This window comes from Haliaeetus albicilla, chromosome 7, assembly GCF_947461875.1.
Source record: "Haliaeetus albicilla chromosome 7, bHalAlb1.1, whole genome shotgun sequence".
Lineage (NCBI taxonomy): Eukaryota > Metazoa > Chordata > Aves > Accipitriformes > Accipitridae > Haliaeetus > Haliaeetus albicilla.
The window spans coordinates 17827401-17837646 of record NC_091489.1 but is presented as its reverse complement, the minus strand read 5'-3'; the positions used below and the strand labels follow the sequence as shown (position 1 = coordinate 17837646).

At 42.6% G+C, this 10246-nt stretch overlaps 1 protein-coding gene across 4 annotated transcripts in view; it reads right to left on the bottom strand.

Moving 5' to 3' along the window:
* TULP4 (TUB like protein 4) overlaps positions 1–7179 on the bottom strand; it is a 162574-nt gene extending 155395 nt beyond the window's left edge. Inside the window, exon 1 of one of the 4 annotated variants that reach the window (XM_069787118.1) lies at positions 7074–7179. The gene's annotated coding sequence lies outside the window, so the exon portion shown is untranslated. Of the gene's footprint in view, positions 1–5248; positions 6506–6544; positions 6629–6696; positions 6800–7073 lie in introns of those variants that run through there. The other 3 variants (XM_069787114.1, XM_069787116.1, XM_069787117.1) reach the window with 3 other exon arrangements.
* Between the last annotated feature and the right edge of the window lie 3067 nt (positions 7180–10246).

The window sequence follows — 10246 nt, the reverse complement described above, 5'->3', positions numbered from 1 at the left end:
TAAAGAGCTACTGGACAATGGGAGCTGTAGCCCCATTTTCTGTTTTGACAAATTAAAAAAACCAAAAAAACCCCAAAAAAAAACCAAACGACCCCACCCCCCCCCCCCCCCCCCAAAACCCCCTGCCATAAAGGATCCTCTGCCTTAGACATCAAACATCTTTAAAGATCTGCTAAAAAACCCTAACACTCAAGAGGAGGAAGGTAGAATCCAAGCCAGGGATAAGTCCATATCAAACTGGAAAAGTCCTCAGCAGTCTCCAGAGCAATCCAAGTCTGGAAAGGCAAATCAAACCCATTTGATTTATCTTTACAGATGAAGCGAAAGTTCAAGTATTGACCACAGGAAAGAGCCATTTCATTTACATATTGTTCTGTTTCCAAATTATTCAGCAACGTCTTACTTTTTTTTGGATGACCATATGATAAATATGGGTATAATACCTGTCCTCTGCTACTCAACTACAGAAACTTCACACCAAAATCTCAATCAAAACTTTCTTCATTCTTACAAACAATCAAAAAAATTGGCAATTACTTTTCAAAAGCAAGCTTCTTATGCTCACAATACTTCTACAAATACAATTCATATACAGATATGAATGCCATAATCTTTACAGAAAGATAGACTGCTAAGAGCAAAAGTGGCTATAAACAGTTCTCAGGTTCCATTTTAAGAGAAATGCAAAGTGAGAAGATTTTATGAAGAGCTCTTTTTTATATTTCTCAGCAAATAAAAGGAGTCTGCACACAAGGCCTGACATTCCATATGTACACATCAAGCACTCAACTTTATCCAGAAAAGTTTCATATCAAATTTTACAAATTAAAAACAGCAGGGTTTTACACCATGCAAAATGAAAGGAGTGGAGGATTGCAACTCTTAAGCTGGCAACAGCCTAACAATGGACACTTATACTTATGTCATTCTTGTGTCACAGGATGCTGCAGATGCTAAAGCTATCAAGGGCTCAAAAAGAGATTGCATAAATTCACCACAACTATTAAAAAACAAATTATTAAATACCAAATCATCTGCCCAGAGACCCCTAAACTGCATCCTGCTAGAAGCCAGTGATGATTCCCTTCAGAAACTCAGCTATTTGCATGCCCTATGATACTCTTCCCCAAGCATCTGCTATCATTCACTGTTAAAAACCAAGATATTGATGTAGCAACACCTTTGGTCTGAGCTGATATACTGTTCTTAGGTCCATATTTTTGTGCCTGGGAAAAAGGAAGGTAAAATATCTAAAGCTGGTTCAACACCTACACTGTTCAATTCCTTCATTTCCAAACACTATGTAGGGCACTTGTATGGCAGCCAAAATATTTATATAGTAACAGTTCTTAATATACTTACATCACTCATGAGGGCTGGGGAAGACACCACAAATATCACAAATATATAACTCTTCCTCCTTCTCCCTTAGCTGAATTCACTCCCCCTTTCAAGTTTTACTTAACACTTAAAATAGCTTTATGAGTAACATTTTTTATATTTTTGTACAACATTAACTATTATCCACAGCCTGTATTATCTGCAAGAGAGGATTTGTGTTAATCAATCTTCCTCGTGTGTATTTTATTCAAATTTTAGACAGGTAGATCTTTGGTGTGGTGTTTTATGTTTTAGTTATTTACAACTGAAAGGATTTCCTAGAAGTCATTCCACCGTGCCATTAGAAAAGAGAGATCTGTTCTTTATCAAGCACAGGCAGCAATTAACATTGCTAGTAATGCCTGGATGCCTAACAGACCAGGGTTCCCACTGTACTAGATACTGCACCTAGACAGAATAAAAGCAAGAGCGCTCTCTCTCCCTCTCACAATTGAAGAATTCTGTCAGCTATGGTCTTTTTCCAACTAAAGAGCCTCCTGTGGACTGTGATCCATCACAATCACAGCAGGCAGCCAACCTTTGCTTTTCGCAATAACTTTATTTGCTACTTATCTTCAAAAACATCAAAAACACTGCTCCTCTATCATATCCTTAATATACATGCAGAAGGATTCTTTTCTTTCATATTGTGTCCAATATTTATGGCTCCTTTCCATGTTTTTCGTCTGCTTAAATGGTGCCAGGTACCATTGGTAAAGTATTTGCAGGGATTTTCTTTAAATGGCTATGTGAATGGGTTTGGCCTTCCTCCAAATTTTACTTTGCAATTATTATTCAAACGAGTGAAACAAGAGATATATGAAGAAATCAGTTTAGCTCCAAGATACTTGCTTCAACAAATATTTAATGAGTGCCTTCAAAGGAACCTATTCCATAACACCTACAAAGCAGAGGAAGAACCAACAGGATGGACTGCTATTAGTACTGAGAAATGCTAGATCTTTATATTCTAATGGGAGAGCTAATCTTCAAGTACATGCTTTGCGAAGACTACTTCGCACTAGGCAAGGATGTCAGAGACTATTCAAACCCAGTGTACGACTGCCAGCTGGGTCTGCTAGCTCTGAAACTATGCAGAAGGCAACAATCACAAACGAATCAGGACCTCCATGCTACACAAACAGCCCAGCTTTCCAGTTAGGAGGTTCTCCAGCCCAGCTTTGATATATTATAGCTGTCAAGGATATGATGTGCAGTAGAATAATATTAAGGTCTTTCATGGGTATAAGCACAAAGTGAAAAATATTATAGACCATTTAAAAGATACTGAAGTCTTAAGCACTGTAAAATTATGTAAACAAAGGCAGTAGTTAAAAATAACACAACATAGAAATAATGGATCAAATACAAAAGCATGAATCAAAACAAGAGTCACACAAAAACAATGAACACAGAAACAGGCAGAAAAACTTCTTGAAACTGGACCTCTCGGAACATTTCCTCTTGGTTCCTTTTTCCAAATAATCTGAATTCACACAGATCTAACTGAAGTCTAGATGCTAGCCTGCCAACAAAGAGGCATTGTTTCTACAGAGAGTGTCAAGTGAAATCACTGACTACACCTGTAAGACTGCTGGCAAACATTTCATTACAGTAGGTAAGCCTTCGTCCCCTTTAATAAAAGGTTTACAGCTTAGATCTATGTTACAGGAGCTCATGTTTCTGGATAGCATTACACTACCTGGGAATACAGTTCCCATACTATTTAGTATACTCTATAGTTCCCAAATTAAAATCCTTCCATTATGAAATTTTTCATACGTTTCCTAACGTGTATGTTATCCCTAAATGACAATGCTTAAAGTATTGTCTTGAATTAAAAAACAAATAAATGGCTTTCAGTCCTTATTTTGGAAAATACCAACCCAGTAGATCTCAAGTCCTAAACTAAACTATTGAAATGCACCAATAATATAATTAGTGATAATCATCTGCACACCCCAACTGATAGAGCTAGTTGGAAAACAACGATTTAAGGGTGTGTACTTCACAGCTCTAGCATCAGAAGTTTGTTCTGCTACCAGATGCATTACAAAAATGGGATGCCGAAGGTGACTGGAACTGGTGGTTCCAGTCAAAAAAAGGAAATGCGAGATCCCGTACCATTTGTACCAGCTTTGCAAGGTGGAAATGAAAGAAAACCAAGAAGATATGAGGATGCTGGCCATGTAATGCATTCATACACATGCACGCGCGCGCGCGCGCGCACACACACACGTTTTCTTTCCCCCCGATAGATATCAAGAGACATCTGTACAAACTTTCTTAGCAGTCAAGCTCTATGGTAACCAGAGACACGCACCATTACTACTTCACCTTAACAGAAACTGTCCTGAATCATTCTCTAACTTATCAATAAATTTAGTTAAGCCTTCAGCAAGGTCTCTTCTGACACCGAGAAGTCTGTTCTACTTCAAGCACAGGCTTAGCTTCCAACCTTGGAACGGAAAGTACAGTATGAAATGACCTCAGGCATCATTAAATGAAATATATATGCTACAACAGAAAATTGTACAAAACAGAAAGGCGAGTTTGTGGGGTTTTTATTGTAAAAAAAATTAAAAATCTGATTTTATTGTTAGACCTTCTTATAGTTTCTTACAGCAATCGCAGGCAGACAATGATCTCTTTATGAGCACTAGATAAGATCAGAATAATTACCCTTAGATAAGAAGAGAATAATTACACTGAATTCTTCTGCAAGGTGCTTTGAGACCAACTAATGGAAAGTACTGCTAAAAGCTGTGTATTATAAGTATGCTTCACAATTACATAAAACAACTTTTTCTAAAGGCTAGTTATAAACAAAACTAACTTTATTTGAAAGTTCAGCTGAACCAATCATTTTTTGTGATAAAAATGTTTCAGTGAGCTAAGGAAAGTTGCACTGCAACAGCTTTCTTGGTGTAAGTTTACAATAGAACCATTTAAACCTATTCATCAACTTACTGAAGAAAATATATTGAATACTTTAAAATATCCATCATGAGCTCAGTATAGTTCAAAGGGTTTTTATAGAATAGTGAAAAGGGTTTTAGAATAAACATCTGTTGACTAGGTGAGAACAAATTCCAGTCTGTTGTTAGAAGCAGTGATGTGATGTACTAAAAGAAAAATCATCTTTTCATGAAAGTCATTCACAACAGTTATAGTTGTCAGTTTTCTACGCTATTTTTAATCTTATAAATATATATGTATATACACACACACCCCCAACCCACCACCTCCTTTCAGCCCCCAAGAAACTGATAATGACCTTCTTATAAAATTCCACTGGGGGTGTGGGGGGATTTGCAGATTTTGAAATAGCTCTACTTCGCTTGACATTCACGTTGCCTGTGAAGAATGAGGCCCACTCGTGCAAATGTTCCTTATAAGAGCAATCAGGTTAGGAGCTCCTGGCACGAAGCTATTTCTTGAATTAGGATTGCACAATCAAGTTGATAGCTAGCATCCCTAGGGATCACCATGATTTTGCTATTATGGAAAAATCTACGATGGTATTATCGAAATAATTTTACCAGAAATCTTGATGTAGTGAGAAATCTGTTCTATTACTAAACATCTTCTTTTTGTACAAGTTAACTCTTTAAGCTTAAATAGAAATAGTTATAAACGTTAGTGGTTCACATTCATATAATAATCTCCACAGCTGTCAAGATTCTATTACGGTAAAACACTTGCTATTTTGACCAAGTTCTTACTATACTGCATTTTATTAAACAGTTATTTTAGGTTTTAAGACTTAAATTTTGCAAATGATTTGTAAAAAAGAGACATTAAGAAACAATTTCATTATTTACAGCTCCCATACGCGTAGAAAACATCCACTGCAAATACCCCTTACCTATTTAAAACACAGTAAGTTGCTCATGAATCAGTAAGCCTTGGACAGGCAAATTTCATCCTGGCAAAATGAAATTACGTATGACAATAATACGAGTGCAATTATATATTTTTAAAGAAGGCAAAGAAAAAACTTGTCTATTAAGAGGCCTTCGTCTCGTTCTTTTTTGAAAGCATGTACTTCTAAGTCACGGAAAAAAAGGGCTCTTGAATCCTAAAACATCACATTCGACTCAGGAAGTCCCTTAACCTCAAATTGCTGGCGGCCTGGCTGGCTTCCCGAAGCTTCACAGCACACTCACCCTGTTGTTACGGTGTTTCCTAAGCATCTGCTACGTGCCGCTTGCAGAAACTGGAATCTGAACTAGACGGACCTTTGATCTGACCCCATACAGCTGTCTGAATTGTATGTTTTAATGTTTAAGTCAAATATAAGCAGCGGATCAGTAAAGGATTCCTGCACTTTTTCGGAAACCTTTAGGAAGCCAAGGCGCTCGGAACATGTTCGCACGCAGACATTTATTGAAAAGCATGATGTGAAAACACAACACAAAAGAATGCGAAGGAGTTGCACTCGCTAGGCGAATTTTACCACACCGCAGGGCAAATTTCCGAACCGTCTCCCGCCCCGAGAAAGGCGGGGGCGCGGGGGCAATGTAGAAAAAGATAAGAACGAAAAAAAGGAAAAAAAAAAAACAAATACAACACGTAAAAAAATCGCCGCGCTACAGCCAGCGGGCAGAGAGTCACAGGTGATGCCGGAGCCAGCGCCACCGCTCGCCACTCCGCCGCCGCCGCCGGGGGCTCCCGGAGCGCCGGCCGCTGCCGGACCCCGGCCGCTCAGCCAGGCGGAGCGGCGGCGGCCTCCGGGGGAAGGCGGGGACCCCCACCCCCCCGCCCGGCTCTCGGAGCCGCGGGTATAAGGGAAGGACCGGCGTTCCCAGCCGGCGTTCCCAGCCAGCCTCCCGCCGCCCCCCCGCCCCCGCTCCTGAGGCGGTCGGGGAGGCAGGAACGGCGCCAGCCGCCCGGCCGAGGCTCAGCCCGGCCGGTGCCCGCCCGCCGCCCGGGGAACCGCCACGGAAAGGACGCGGCGCGCGCCACGCAACGGATGCGCGCGTCCCGGCGGCGCCCCGGCACCCCCCACCCCAAAAAACGGACCGCTCCGCCGGCACGCAGGTGCCCCCCGCGACAAAGGGAAGACAGCCCCGGAGCCGCGCAGCGCCCGGCCCATCCCGCCCCCGCCGGCACCCCCGCCCTGCGGCCCTGCCCCGCGCATCGCCCCCCCCCCCGCACTCACCTCGGCGGGGCGCGGCGGCGGAGCGAGCGGCGGCCACTCGCACCCCCGGGCTCCCTCCCCGCGCCCCCTCCCCGCGCCCGCCCCGGGCCCGCGCGCCTCCCCTTCCCCCCCCCTCCCCTTTCCCTGCCCGCCCTCCCGGCTCCGTCTCTCACCGCTACCGGAGCGGCGGCGGCTGGGCCCGACTCCCCCGCCACGTGACCCCGCCACGTGACCACCACACTTCCCCGGGCCGGCTCCGCCCCCGCCGTCTCTCCCGCAGCGCCGGGCGCCGCCGGGGCCCCTCGGCCGGGCCGGGCCGGGCCGCTCTAAGCCGCCCCCCCCCCCCCCCCCCCCCCCCGCGAAGCCGCGGGCACCCCCCCGGTGCCCCCTGCAAGGCCACGGCCCGTTCGTGGGGTCCGGCCAGCGCCATGACGGCGCGACACTGTAACGCGACGTGATACCAGCTCATTTGACGAGGGGAGGGAGCCGTGGGGGGGCCAAGGCTGCCGCCAGCACGTCCCTGTCCCCCCTCAGCCGCTGAACTCCTCACCTTCCTCTGAAACAGAAGAGCACAGGACGCATTACGGAAAGCCAAGGCTGTGTATGGGGGTGAGGGTTATTTGATAACTAAGCAGTCAGAGCTGACGTCTCCCTCCCACCTTCGGGGCTAACACAGAAGGAAGGAAAAGAAGTTGGTGCCAATAGCCGGGACAGCGAGTCCCATCACGTACCTCGCGCTCCTCCTCCCAGCAAAAATCACAGGCGCTGGCACCACTACGTTCCTGTGTTTTGACTTAAACCAAAAGCCACAGAGAGTGAAAATTAACTGTGTTGATTAGTGCCCCATGCTAAGCGAAACCTTTGCTCCCAGCAAATAATGCTTACAATAACAGGTCCAGGGGGTGTCTTATGGGAGAGAACGCCTTTATCCTCAAACTTGGCAATTCAGGATACAATCCAGGGATATCAACACTACAAGACCTGGGGGAGCCTCAGTAAAACAGGATTTGTATTGCAAACAAGCTCTGAAGCTGTATTCTGGTATCACATTCAGTGCACGTTCCCTTTCTTCAGAGAAGAGCAACAAAATGCCTAGACACAAAAAGTAGGAAGCACTTAGTAGTTTAAGGAAACCAGAACAAACTGTAACTATCAGCTCTAAAAAAGCCATCTAAAGAATAGTACGTGGGGAGCAGGAAGTGAAAAGGCCCAATCCCCTGCTGGCTTTAGTAATCAAAACGTACTGACCGTTTCAGAAACTAAAAAGGTAAATATTTTTCACACTGTTCCCCAAAGCTCCGTAAGGATTTTATCGTACAACCTATAGCAAGAAGGGGCCAAACTTTGTGCCAGAGGACCAGCTAGGTCTGTGAAAACCTGGAAAACTGAAGCCTGAGATAATGTGTTAGAGCTAGGTATAGATTTAATCTGTTAATATAATTGTAGTTTAGAAAAAAGGTTGGGGTTTTGTTTGTTTTGTGGTTTTTTTTAATATTTTCAGTTGCACTACAGAGGCAAAACCCTTGGGCGTCTGTTAAAGGTAGAATTACAGTCCTATAGTTAAAAGGGCAATAAAAAGCTATCAGGGAGTTAGGGCTCCATTTCTGGGTACATTACAGCAGTTATTATCAACTGGTGAGCTGTGAAGACCAGGGTCCCTGAATTACGTCCCAGATATCTGCAAAAGACAACAACCACCACCCTTATTGGTAGTCTTACATTTATTATATTGGGATTACTTCTTCAGCAGAAAATTTTGAGGAGCCAAAACATTTAAAACCACTACCTCCCTCAATTTTTGTGTTTAACTTAAGCCATCAGTACCTTAGCTCAATTCCTAATTTACAGGCTATCTTAAGACTTAAGTTTAGGTAGTAAAGCAAAAAACATCAGAGAGGTTTCCAAAACACTGCTGCAGCTTTAACCCCCTTTGTAATCCTGTACTCTCCACCCCTGGCACATTAACTACAGTGTAAACGTGTTGCCTACTAGTTCCTTCTCTTAGACATATTAGAAGTTGTAGCTGGGTTCATAATCACAAGAGAAAACTATGTCTGGTAGTTGTTCACCACCCACTGCAAACTATGATCATGGCTTTGAGTGATACCTTGCAGGAGCCTTACCCATTCTGCACGCCATTACATGTTGAGGACTGAAGGAAAATACATAGGAAGGTGAACCCTATCATTGCTGCAGCTCATTCTATCAACATATTTATTTTCTGGAAACAAATTCACACAGATGCACAAGAGTCCCAGGAACCAGAATCAGATACTTCAAGCTATGTGTAAACCTTGCAACAGAGGAGCAATTCCCCATCTTTTTCATCTGCATGTGTGTATCAACAAGACCTGATTCTACATCAGGGATGGAATAGACTTTACCCATGTGCAGAAGGGGAGCAGCAGCAATCTCAAATCAAGTCCATAGTCTGAGTGACTGGAACCCAGGAGTATCCTTGCAGTTAAGACAAGGCCTCAGCTTCCAAAGTGAAAACAGAAGTCAAAACCTCTATTATTTATAGCAGTAGCACATGCTCTTTTAACTTGCCTACAGGACACTGCTGCTCTATAAATGCAAAGGCAGATCACACTTAGGAAAATACCACTACTGTATTGCATCAGGTTTGTGCAACTACTATTTTCTACTTTTTCTGTGACTAAAGGTACATCTCTAGGATAATCAAGCATTTTAACATCTACTTAATTCACACTCCAAAGTATTTTTTAAAGATATGTACAAAACAGAAAACTCAAATGGGAGAGACAACCTTTTCCTTCACTAGTCTACTCCATCCCTTCCTCCAGTGTAATAAGCTTGACCTAAAGCACCAGTTCATCATATTATGCTAATAGCATAAACATTTCAATAGTCCAGCTGGAACATTTAATGCAACTTCAGCAGTACAAATGAATAGAGACATTAAACTAAAATTGTGTTATCAAAATCATCATACCATGCAACATTGTTAGTTTTATTATGAAGCCTAAAACCCCCACTTTTTTTTTTAAAGCTGTGTTTCTACTCACTTCCTGGTATTACATATCTAAAGAAAAGCTTAGTTACCTAGCCAACTTGACTGGATAATAAAATATCACTCAAGAAGCTGTACAGAAAAGTTTGTAAATTCATTTTTTCTATTGGAATATTGTAAATTTAAGGTCAAAGGCAGTAAGACATGTGCCTTTTCAGAAGGAACTTAGCTCTGTTCATTTCAGTCTTGACCAGGCCTATGCTTGTACATGTACCCAGCTGTGAGAGTAAACAGCTACTCCAATATCTGTCCATTACTATAAACCATTAATCCCATATTCACAAACCTCTAAGAAACCAAAGGCTGGCCTCTTTTTCAGGAAGATTTTCTTATAATACCTCCTTTTCTTTTTTTTTTTAATTCAGACACCTTTAAAATAACTAGCTATGACCATTCATGAAGGCAGATGGTAAATCCCACTTGTCTATGAGCAACTACGTGAACTTTTTTGAATGTCAAAATTTTTTATTTCAAGAAGAAAACACAAGGAAACAATTTCTTCAACTCACCTTCCTTAGTCTCCCTAGCCAGAACATCTAATTTTTTTCTTTCCAGGTAGAATATTCACACTCTCCCACATTAAATGTTTTCATGGCAGATGCTTTTTTTTTTCCCATGTCATTTCATGTTTAATGATTTCTTCCCCATTCACAAGCTCACTCTGTTCGTGCTCATTTATACAACTTGGG